Here is a 13,023-nt window from a genome sequence, read left to right on the forward strand (position 1 = left end):
CTCTCAAACTTTGATGCAACTTGTTGGCTTATATTGGGTCTCTTTTTAAAAAAAATTTCTCTTCTGTTTTTGAGGTCTGTTTAAGAAGGGGGGGGGGGGAAAGTTTTTTCGTTTTCGGGTTTTCTTTTTGGTGGACGTTGTCAATGTCTTTTCCTTTGATGTGCACTTTTGTGGGATGGAAACGTGCTTGCTTGGGTTTGGCTATTTGTTTTTTTCAGCTGGGTGATTGTGTGGGGATTGTTAGATGAGGGAATTTGTTTGTATGAGCGGGGGGGGGGAGGAGGGGAGTGAGGTGGGAGACTTTTTGGAGCCGGGGGCGGGGCCATCAAACTAGCTGGGTGAGGTAGCTCACGGACGCGCAGTAGGGGGTGTGCATATGTTTAGTTTATTGTATGAGTTAGGTTTCAGAGTGGTGTTGTTAGGGGAGGCAGGGGGAGGTGGGGGTAGTTGTTCTGCTGACGAGGGAGGGACTTTGGTTGAGGGACAGAGAGGAGGTCGGTGGCGGGGGCGGCCGGGCCGGAGGGGGCGCGGTGCATGGGCTGGAGGCGGGTCCAAGAATGGGGATGGCTGATCGGCTGAGGGGGGGGGGCACTTTGCCCCGCAACTAGGCTGATCACCTGGAATGTTCGAGTGTTGACTGGGCCAGTTAAGAGGACACGTGTGTTCGAGCACCTGAGGGGACTGAAGGCGGACGTGGTAATGCTGCAGGAGATGCACCTTAGAGTAGTGGACCAGGTTAGATTGAGGAAAGGCTGTGTCAGTCAGGTCTTCCACTCGGGGCTGAATACAAAGACTAGAGGGGTTGCGATCTTGATTAATAAGCGGGTGATGTTTGAGGTGGGTAGAATAGTTTCGGATATGGGGGGGGTCGATATATTATGGTTAGTGTTAAGCTGGAAAAGATGAATGTAGTGCTGGTTAATGTATATGCACCAAATTAGGATGACGTGGAATTTATAAAGAGGATGTTGGGGAAGATACCGGACCTGGACTTGCACAAGCTGATCATGGGAGGGGACAGTTATTGATCCTGGCCTGGATCGGTCATGCTCGAAAGCGGGCAGGGTGCCAGCAATGGCAAAGGAACTGAAAGAGTTCATGGAGCAGATGGGGGAGGGGGGGCGGGGTGGATCCTGTCATGATATCTACATTAACATATCATGGTGCAATCACACACATACACTGATGGACAGGTAGTTGGACCAACCAACACACGCACAACATCGCAGCCAATCACCAGTGAGGCACACGCACTATAAAACAGGGAACACCACAGTTCCCGCTCATTCTACCAGGAGATAGCTCAGAGCACAGAGCTCACAGCGTGCCACTCAGACATACACCATGTGCTGAGTGCCTCACTAAGATAGTGCTAGGGCTGGGTCCACAGGTTAGCTGGTGAAGTACGAACCACAGCCAGAAGTTAATAGTTATTATTGTACAGAATAATAAAACAGAGTTGTACCATCTACAACCGTGTTGGTTTGTTTGTGTATCGGAACACCCAACACGACAGATCCATGGAGATTTAGACAGTCGAGGGTGAAGGAGTTCTCCTTCTACTCCCACGTGCAAAAGGTATACTCATGGATCGATTTCTTTGTTTTGGGTAGGGCCTTGCTGGCAGGGGTGGTGGACACGGGTACTCGGCGATCACAGTCTCGGACCATGCTCCACACTGGGTTGACCTGCAGGTTAGTAAAGATAGCAATTAGCGCCCGCAATGGAGGTTAGATGTAGGGCTATTGGCGGACGAAGCGGTGTGCGAGAGGCTTAGGAAATGCATACAAAATTACCTGCAGGTAAATGATATGGGGGAGGTCTCTTCAGCGGTGGTCTGAGAAGCACTGAAGGCAGTGGTGAGAGGAGAGCTGATCTTGATCCGGGCTCACAGGGACAGGACGGACAGAAAGAGACGGACCAACTGCTAAAAGAGATTCTACAAGTCGACAGGAGGTACGCAGAGACTCCAGAGATAGGGCTTTAAGGTAATGGCAGAGGCTACAGGTGGAGTTCAGCTTGTTCACCACTGGGAGGGCAGTGGAACAGCTCAGAAAGGCGAGGGGGTGATCTACGAGCATGGTGAGAAGGCCAGCAGGAAGCTTGCACAGCAGCTCAGAAAGAGGGAGGCAGCTAGAGAAATAGGGAAAGATATTGATGGGGATGGGAACTTAGTTGGGGACTCGGCAGGGGTGAGCAAGGCATTCAGGGATTTCTACAGCAGGTTGTACAGGTCGGAACCCTCTGCGGGGCCGGAGGGGATGAGGCACTTCCTGGAGGGGCTGACTTTCCCGAAGGTGGACGGGGAGCTGGTAGAAGGACTGGGGACCCCAATCAGGTTGGAAGAGCTAGTGGAGGGCTTGAAGGCAATGCAGTCGGGTAATGCCCCAGGACTGGACGGGTACCCAGTGGAGTTCTACAAAAGGTTCTCCGGGATATTGGGACCTGTGCTGATGAAAGTGTTTAATGAGGCAAGGGAAAGAGGGGTTCTGCCCCAGACGATGTCACAGGCCATGATTTCGCTTATCCTGAAGAAATATGGAGGCGTTAGTTATGATCTTTCAAATGTCACTGGAGTCAGGGAAAGTCCCAGAGGATTGAAAAATCGCTGTTGTAACCCCTCTGTTCAAGAAGGGAACAAGGAAAAAGATGGAAAATTATAGGCCAATTAACCTAACCTCGGTTGTTGGCAAGATTCTAGAATCCATTGTTAAGGATGAGATTTCTAAATTCTTGGAAGTGCAGGGTCGGATTAGGACAAGTCAGCATGGATTTAGTAAGGGGAGGTCGTGCCTGACAAACCTGTTAGAGTTCTTTGAAGAGATAACAAATAGGTTAGACCAAGGAGAGCCAATGGATGTTATCTATCTTGACTTCCAAAAGGCCTTTGATAAGGTGCCTCACGGGAGACTGCTGAGTAAAATAAGGGCCCATGGTATTCGAGGCAAGGTACTAACATGGATTGACGATTGGCTGTCAGGCAGAAGGCAGAGAGTTGGGATAAAAGTTTTTTTTTCGGAATGGCAACCGGTGACGAGTTGTGGCCCGCAGGGTTCAGTGTTGGGGCCACAGCTGTTCTCTTTATATATTAACAATCTAGATGATGGGACTGGGGGCATTCTGGCTAAGTTTGCCGATGGTACAAAGATAGGTGGAGGGGCAGGTAGTATGGAGGAGGTGGGGAGGCTGCAGAAAGATTTAGACAGTTGAGGAGAGTGGTCCAAGAAATGGCTGATGAAATTCAACGTGGGCAAGTGCGAGGTCTTGCACTTTGGAAAAAAGAATAGAGGCATGGACTATTTTCTAAACGGTGACAAAATTCATAATGCTGAAGTGCAAAGGGACTTGGAAGTCCTAGTCCAGGATTCTCTAAAGGTAAACTTGCAGGTTGAGTCCGTAATTAAGAAATCAAATGGAATGTTGTCATTCATCTCAAGAGGCTTGGAATATTAAAGCAGGGGATGTACTTCTGAAGCTTTATAAAGCATTAGTTAGGCCCCATTTAGAATACTGTGAGCAATTTTGGGCCCCACACCTCAGGAAGGACATACTGGCACTGGAGTGGGTCCAGCAGAGATTCACACGGATGATCCCAGGAATGGTAGGCCTAACATACGATGAACGTCTGAGGATCCTGGGATTATATTCATTGGAGTTTAGGAGGTTGAGGAGAGATCTAATAGAAACTTACAAGATAATGAATGGCTTAGATAGGGTGGATGTAGGGAAGTTGTTTCCATTAGCAGGGGAGACTAGGACCCGGGGGCACAGTCTTAGAATAAAAGGGAGTCACTTTAGAACAGAGATGAGGAGAAATTCCTTCAGCCAGAAAGTGGTGGGTCTGTGGAATTCATTGCCACAGAGGGCGGTGGAGGCCGGGAAGTTGAGTGTCTTTAAGACAGAAGTTGATAAATTCTTGATTTTTCGAGGAATTAAGTGCTATGGAGAGAAAGCGGGTAAATGGAGTTGAAATCAGCCAGGATTGAATGGTGGAGTGGACTCGATGGGCCGAATGGCCTTACTTCCGCTCCTATGTCTTATGGTCTTATTACTCCCTGTGCCATGTGCCAGTGAAGCTAGAAATAGGAAGATAGAGCAGCTAAACACGTGGCTAAACTGCTGGTGTAGGAGGGAGGGTTTCAGTTATGTGGAACTCTGGGAGCTCTTCCGGGCAGGCGTGACCTGTATAAGAAGGATGGGTTGCATCTAAATTGGAGGGGCATAAATATACTGGCCGCATGATTTGTTTGTGTCACATGGGAGGGTTTAAACTTGTATGGCAGGAGGGTGGGTACTGGAGCAACAGGTCAAAAGGTGAAAAAATTGAGGGAGAACTAGGGAATAGGGCCAGTATGGCTCTGAGGAAGAGCAGACAGGGAGATGTTGCTGAAAACAGCGGGACTGGTGGCCTGAAGTGCATATGTTTTAATGCAAGAAGTATAACAGGGAAGGCAGATGAACTTAGAGCTTGGATTAATACTTGGAACTATGATGTTGTTACCATTACAGAGACCTGGTTGAGGGAAGGACAGGATTGACAGCTAGACATTCCAGGATTTAGATGTTTCAGCCGGGATAGAGGGGGATGTAAAAGGGTTGGAGGAGTTGCGCTACTGGTTAGGGAGAATATCACAGCTGTACTGCGGGAGGGCACCTCAGAGGGCAGCGAGGCTATTTGGGTAGAGATCAGGAATAAGAAGGTTGCAGTCACAATGTTGGAGGTTTACTACAGGCCACCCAACAGCCAGCAGGAGATACAGGAGCAGATAGGTAGACAAATTTTGGAAAAGAGGAAAAGCAACAGAGTTGTTGTGATGGGGGACTTCAACTTCCCCAATGTTGACTGGGACTCACTTAGTGCTAGGGGCTTGGATGGGGCAGAGTTTGTAAGGAGCATCCAGGAGGGCTTCTTAAAACAATATGTAGATAGTCAAACTAGGGAAGGGGCTGTACTAGACCTGATATTGGGGAATGAGCCCGGACAGCTGGTAGAAGTTTCAGTAGGGGAGCATTTTGGGAACAGTGACCACAATTCAGTAAGTATTTAAGTGCTGGTGGACAAGGATAAGAGTGGTCCTAGGGTGAATGTGCTCAGTTGGGGGAAGGCTAATTATAACAATATTAGGCAGGAACTGAAGAACCTAGATTGGGGGGGGGGGGGGGGTGATGTTTGAGGGTAAATCAACATCTGACATGTGGGAGGCTTTCAAATGTCAGTTGAAAGGAATTCAGGATCGGCAGGTTCCTGTGAGGAAGAACGATAAATAATGCAAATTTCGGCAACCTTGGGTAACGAGTGATATTGTCGGCCTCGTCAAAAAGAAAAAGGAGGGGCTAGAAGGCTGGGAACAGACGAAGCCTGTGTGGAATATAAGGAAAGTAGGAACGATCTTAAGCAAGGGGCCAGGAGGGCTAAAAGGGGTCACGAAAAGTAATTGGCAAATAGGGTTAAGAAAATCCCAAGGCTTTTTACACGTACATAAAAAGCAAGAGGGTAGCCAGGGAAAGGTTTGGCCCACTGAAGGACGGGGAGGGAATCTATGTGTGGAGCCGGAGAAAATGGGCGAGGTACTAAATTAATACTTTGCATCAGTATTCACCAAAGAGAAGGAATTGGTGGATGTTGAGCCTGGAGAAGGGTGTGTAGATAGCCTGGGTCACATTGAGATCCAAACAGACGAGGTGTTCGGCGTCTTAAAAATATTAAGGTAGATAATTCCCCAGGGCCTGATGGGATCTACCCCAGAATATTGAAGAAGGCAAGAGAGGAAATTGCTGAGGCCTTGACAGAAATCTTTGGATCCTCACTGTCTTCAGGTGATGTCCCGGAGGATTGGAGAATAGCCAATGTTGTTCCTTTGTTTAAGAAGGGTAGCAAGGATAATCCAGGGAACTGCAGGCTGGTGAGCCTTACATCAGTGGTAGGGAAATTACTGGAGAGAATTCTTCGAGACAGGATCTACTCCCATTTGGAAGCAAATGGACTATTAGCGAGAGGCAGCACGGTTTTGTGAAGGGGAGGTCGTGTCTCACTAACTTGATAGAGTTTTTCGAGGAGGTCACTAAGATGATTGATGCAGGTAGGGCAGTGGATGTTGTCTATATGGACTTCAGTAAGGCCTTTGACAAGGTCCCTCATGGTAGACTAGTACAAAAGGTGAAGTCACACGGGACGTGAGCTGGCAAGATGGATACAGAACTGGCTCGGTCATAGAAGGCAGAGAGTAGCAATGGAAGGATGCTTTTCTTATTAGAGGGCTGTAACTAATGGTGTTTTGCAGGGATCAGTGCTGTGACCTTTGCTGTTCATAGTATATATAAATGTTTTGGAGGAAAACGTAACTGGTCTGATTAATAAGTTTGCGGACGACACAAAGGTGGGTGGAATTGCGGATAGCGATGAGGACTGTCGGAGGATACAGCAGGATTTAGATCGTTTGGAGACTTGGGCGGTGAGATGGCAGATGGAGTTTAATCCGGACAAATGTGAGGTTATGCATTTTGGAAGGTCTAATGCAGGTCGGGAATATACAGTGAATGGTAGACCACTCAAAAGAATTGACAGTCATGAAGATCTAGGTGTACAGGGCCACAGGTCACTGAAAGGGGCAACACAGGTGGAGAAGGTAGTCAAGAAGGCATACTTGCCTTGATTGGCCGGGTGATTGAGTATAAAAATTGGCAAGTCATGTTGCAGCTTAGTTAGGCCATACTTGGAGTATAGTGTTCAATTATGGTCGCCACACTACCAGAAGGATGTGGAGGCTTTAGAGAGGGTGCAGAAGAGATTTACCAGGATGTTGCTTGGTATGGAGCGCATTAGCTATGAAGAGCGGTTCAATAAACTCAGTTTGTTCTCATTGGAATGACGAAGGTTGAGAGGCGACCTGATAGAGGTCTACAAAATTCTGAGGGGCAAAGACAAATTGGATAGTCAGAGGCTTTTCCCCAGGGTAGAGGGGTCAATTACTAGAGGCATAGGTTTAAGGTGCAAGGGGAAAGGTTTAGAGGAGATGTACGAGGCAGGTTTTTTACACAGAGGGTAGTGGGTGCCTGGAACTCGCTGCCGGAGAAGGTGGTAGAAGCAGGGACGATAGTGACGTTTAAGGGGTATCTTGACAAATACATGAATAGGATGGGAATAGAGGGATATGGACCCCGGAAGTGTAGAAGATTTTAGTTTACACGGACAACATGGACGGTGCAGGCTTGGAGGGCCGAAGGGCCTGTTCCTGTGCTGTATTTTTCTTTGTTCTTTGTTCTGGCATGGTGGCTTCTGAGAGAGAGTGAGGGTGTGTGGACAGTGTCCAACATCGCCATAGTTTGCCGACAGTCGTGCCACTGGCCGGGAGGCTCCTGCCTGGGCTGGGGGAGTAGTGGGGGTGGCCAGGAGGTTGGCTGTGAGGTCGGGGTGGATGGACACAGAGCACCATTGCCACAAAAGCAAGGCACCGCTAACAGCCCACTTTAAACCTAGTGCCAGTGGTCGTTTAGATGCCCCCGCAGCACCCGCCTGGGTGCCCTCTGACCCCAGCCGACTGATCAGCTGTATGGGAATGCTGCAGCACAATCAGTGTCATCATTTTGACTTCAATAAGTGTGTGTGTGGAGTATGCGGCTGCAGCTTGTCAGCCTCCTGAATGTCAATCATGGACCCGACCAATTCCGCACCGTTTTTCGATGGATTTGACTGTGTTCCACGTGTTGTCGGTGCTCGCCCCTCATCGGTAACGAATCGGTCCAGGTGTGGCGCCGATCTTTCTTTCGTAAAAGTCCACGGATTCTCTGTTGGCATCAGCACTTCATCTCATAAATGGAGAATTCCGCCCCCAGTCTTCTATTCAAGCTGATCAATTACGCCTAATCCAAAGTGATCGTACCTTGTGTAATAGCTTTTTTTGCACCTTATCAAATCTGGGAGTACAGATATATTACATCTACAATATCACCATTTCCAACTTGACTTGTTACATCTTCAAAGAACTCTAGAAAATTAGTCAAACCTGATTTACCCTTCAGAAAATCATGTCAACTCTGATGGATTTCATTTTGACTTTCTAAAGGACATGTTTCTATTTTGAATGACCGATGTTTCACTGGCCTATAGGTTCTTACTTTCTGCATTCCTCCTTTTTTGAATAATGGCATTACATGAGCATCGCAATTGCAGTAACCACTGAGCTCGGTATCCAATTGCTCCATGAAGATCATGGTATTTCTAACGTGTGGAGAGAGGAACAGGCTGAATTTTCAGGTGGGTGATATTTGATGGATTGTGAAATGTCTACAATGGGGAGCAGGGAGTTAAAAGATGCAACTTGAAAGCGGCAGAATATGGCATGTGTCAGTTACATTTGAAATGAAATGATTTAGTGATTAATATCTGCTGTGTGTTGCCTTGTAATAATAATAATCTTTATTGTCACAAGTAGGCATACATTGACACTGCAATGAAGCTACTGCGAAAAGCCCCTCGTCACCACATTCCGGTGTCTGTTCGGGTACACAGAGGGAGAATTCAGAATGTCAAATTCACCGAAAAGCAAGTCTTTCAGAACTCGTGGGAGGAAACCGGAGCATCCGGAGGAAACCCACGCAGACACAGGGCGAACATGCAGACTCCGCACCGACAGTGACCCAAGCCAGGGATTGAACCTGGGACCCTGGAGCTGTGAAGCAACAGTGCTATCCGCTGTGCTACCGTGCCGCCCTGTAAGTTTCACAGGAGTCGCAGTGATTAGGTTGGTGTGTTTTGGAAATTGAAAGCTACACATGAGCAGCTTGTGCGACTATTTCACCTCACTGTCGATTTCATGTTCAAGCTCACAGCAGTTGTGTTGTCACTGGTGGTCAGGCATGAAGAAATGGCAAAATTAGAGTGCAAAGTTTCCTCACACCAGTCTTTGAGCTGGAAATTCACCTCTCTCATTTTATGTACTCTACCTTTGTTGAGTCAACAATCCAGAGATTATAACCTTTGAGGTGCTGTGTTTTTCTTTACATTAGTGTGCCGTGCCTCAGACTCTCTATGCAGAACCTCTTCCCTAGTTTGGCCTCTGTTCTTGGTACGTACATGCACCAGGATAAATAACTAGACAGCCGTTACCACCTTTCCACTGCAAGTTCCTCCCCGCCAGAGCAGATGTCCTGAACCTTGGCGTGGTCAGGCAACACAGCTGTCTGTACTCTGGCACTTTCTGCAGGGAACAGTGTCAATACCCCTCACTATACTGCCCCCATTACCACTGCGCTCCTTCGCACCCCCTCCCCCCTACTTGAATAACTTCCATTATCTTGATCTCATGGTCAGTTTCTTTATGCACCATGCAGCTCCTGTTCTCACCCAAACAAGCTGAAAAAGCCCCAGAGCAATTGGACACTTGCAGAGTCTGGCAGCCCTGCACTCATGTCTTTTGGTGCGTTTTACCTGCCTTTGTTGCAGTCACACCCTCTTATCCTTTACCATTGACCAAACCAGAAGGTGCCACAGTGGTGCGACTGGCCCCTGGTACAAACTACGCAGTTAACTCTCCATCCACCCCCCCCCCCGCACACACACACAATGTGTCAGTGTCCACAGCTGAGCCTCCATCTCAATGACTCAGGGCAGCACGTCAGCTCAGTGGTTACCACAGTTGCTTTACATCTCCAGGGTCCCAGGTTCGATTCCAGGCTGGGTCACTGTGCGGAGGCTGCACGTTCTCCTCGTGACTGTGTGGGTTTCTTCCAGGTGCTCCAGTTTCCTCCCACAGTCCAAAGATGTGTGGGTTAGGAGGATTGGCCATGCTAAATTGCCCTCAGTGTACAAAAAATGTTAAGTGGGGGTTATTGGGTTACGGGGATAGGGTGGAAGTGAAGGCTGAAGTAGGTGGGTGCAGACTCGATGGGCCGAATGGCCTCCTTCTGCACTGTATGTTCTATGTTCTTTACGCTGGGTTACACTGGAACATTGCAGCAGGTCAAGGACAGGTGGATGTGAGAACATAGAACATAGAGCAGTACAGGCCCTTCGGCCTCGATGTTGCGCCGACCTGTGAAACCACTCTAAAGCCCATCTACACAATTCCCTTATCATCCATATGTCAATCCAATGACCATTTGAATGGCCTTAGTGTTGGCGAGTCCACTACTGTTGCAGGCAAGGCATTCCACGCCCTTACTACTCTCTGAGCAAAGAACCTACCTCTGACATCTGTCCTATATCACCCCTCAATTTAAAGCTATGTCCCCTCGTGCTAGACATCACCATCCGAGGAAAAAGGCTCTCACTGTCCACCCGGTCCAATCCTCTGATCATCTTGTATGCCTCAATTAAGTCATCTCTTAACCTTCTTCTCTCTACCAAAAACAGCCTCAAGTTCCTCAGCCTTTCCTCATAAGCTCTTCCCTCCATAGAATTTACAGTGCAGAAGGAGGCCATTCGGCCCATCGAGTCTGCACCAGCTCTTGGAAAGAGCACCCTAACGAGGCCCACACCTCCACCCTATCCCCAAAACCCCTTAACCCAGTAACCACACCCAACACTAAGGGCAATTTTGGACACTAAGGACAATTTAACATGGCCAATCCACCTAACCTACACATCTTTGGACTGTGGGAGGAAACCGGAGCACCCGGAGGAAACCCACGCACACACGGGGAGGACGTGCAGACTCCGCACAGACAGTGACCCAAGCCAGGAATCGAACCTGGGACCCTGGAGCTGTGAAGCAATTGTGCTATCCACTATGCTACCGTGCTGCCCGTCCATACCAGGCAACATTCTGGTAAATCTCCTCTACACCCTTTGCAATGCTTCCACATCCTTCCTATAATGCGGCGACCAGAATTACACGCAATACTCCAAATGCGGCCGCACCAGAGTTTTGTACAGCTGCAACATGACCTCATGACTCCGAAACTCAATCCCTCTACCAATAAAAGCTAATACTCCGTACGTCTTCTTACCAACCCCCTCAACCTGGGTGGCAACTTTCAGGGATCTATGTACATGGACACCGAGATCTCTCTGCTCATCCACACTGCCAGGAATCTTACCATTAGCCCAGTATTCTGTCTTCCTGTTATTCCTTCCAAAATGAATCACCTCACACTTTTCTGCATTAAACTCCATTTGCCACCTCTCAGCCCAGCGCTGCAGCTTATTTATGGCCCTCTGTAACTTGTAACATCCTTCCGCACTGTCCAGAACTCCACCGACTTTAGTGTCATCTGCAAATTTACTCACCCATCCTTTTACCTCCATTTTATAAATGACCTCCAGGTCATTTATAAAAATGACAAACAGCAGTGGCCCCAAAACAGATCCTTGTGGTACACCACTAGTAACTGGACTCCAGTCTGAACATTTCCCATCAACCACCAGCTCCTTCCAGCTAGCCAATTTCTGATCCAAAGTGCTAAATCACCCTGATTCCCATGCCTCCGTATTTTCTGCAGTAGCCTACCGTGGGGAACCTTATCAAACGCTTTACTGAAATCCATATACACCACATCAACTGCTTTACCCTCCTCCACCTGTTTGGTCACCTTCTCAAAGAACTCAATCAGGTTTGTGAGGCACGACCTACCCTTCACAAAACTGTGCTGACTATCTCTAATCAAATTATTCCTTTCCAGATGATTATACATCCTATCTCTTATAAACCTTTCCAAGACTCTGCCCACAACAGAAGTAATGCTCACTGGTCTATAGTTACCGGGGTTGTCTCTACGCTCCTTCTTGAACAAAGGGACAACATTTGCTATCCTCCAGTCCTCTGGCACTATTCCTGTAGACCATGATGACATAAAGATCAAAGCCAAAGGCTCAGCACTCTCCTCCCTAGCTTCCCAGAGAATCCTAGGATAAATCCCATCCGGCCCAGGGGATTTATTTATTTTCACACTTTCCAGAATTGCTAACACCCCCTCCTTATGAACCTCAAGCCCTTTTAGTCTAGTAGCCTGAATCTCAGTATTCTCCTCGACAACATTGTCTTTTTCCTGTGTGAATACTGGCGAAAAATATTCATTTAGCACCTCTCCTATCTCCTCGGACTCCATGCACAACTTCCCACTACTGTCTTTGACTGGCCCTACTCTTACCCTAGTCATTCTTTTATTCCTGACATATCGATAGAAAGCTTGAGGGTTATCTTTGATCCTACCTGCCAAAGACTTCTCATGTCCCCTCCTGGCTCTTCTTAGCTTTCTCTTTAGGTCCTTCCTAGCTAGCTTGTAACTCTCGAGCACCCTAACTGAACCTTCGCGTCTCATCTTTACATCAGCCTCCTTCTTCCTCTTAACAAGTGATTCAACTACTTTAGTAAACCGCGGTTCCCTCGCTCGACCACTTACTCCCTGCCTGACAGGTACATACTTATCAAGGACACGCAGTAGCTGTTTCTTGAACAAGCTCCACATTTCAATTGTGCCCATCCCCTGCAGTTTCCCTCCCCATCCGATGCATCCTAAGTCCTGCCTCATCGCATCATAATTGCCTTTCCCCCAGATATAACTCTTGCCCTGCGGTATATACCTCACAGGTGGAAGATACCTGTGAGCAGTGTGGGACGGGCCTGGCCAAAATGTCCTGGTCCTGCCCAAAGTTGGAGAAATTTTCAGCGTCACGTCAGTGATCTTGTGGGTTTAGAGCCCAGTTCCCTGGGGGCCATATTAAGGGTGTCAGACTTGCAGATGTTTCAGCCTTTACCATGTTGACTGCTCGCAGGCGGGTCCTGTTGGGGTGGAGGTCAGTTTCCCAACCCTGTGCCTCGGGAATTTAATGGAGTTCTTGGGCTGGATTCTCTGCCCTGCCGCACCACATTTTTGCCCCAACCCACCGACAGGGTTCTCCGTTACGCTGGCCACTCAATGGCGTTTCTCATTGTGGGGCAGCCCCACACCATTGGAAACCCCCGGGCGCCAGCAAAACGGAGAATCACGCCGACGGAGAATCCAGCCCCTTGTATTTGGAAAAGGTGAAATTTGTTCTCAGGGGGAAAGTGAGGGGTTCCATCAGGGAGGGGATTTGTTGGGCAA

Source organism: Scyliorhinus torazame, chromosome 5 (assembly GCF_047496885.1).
Source record: "Scyliorhinus torazame isolate Kashiwa2021f chromosome 5, sScyTor2.1, whole genome shotgun sequence".
Classification (NCBI taxonomy): Eukaryota; Metazoa; Chordata; class Chondrichthyes; order Carcharhiniformes; family Scyliorhinidae; genus Scyliorhinus; species Scyliorhinus torazame.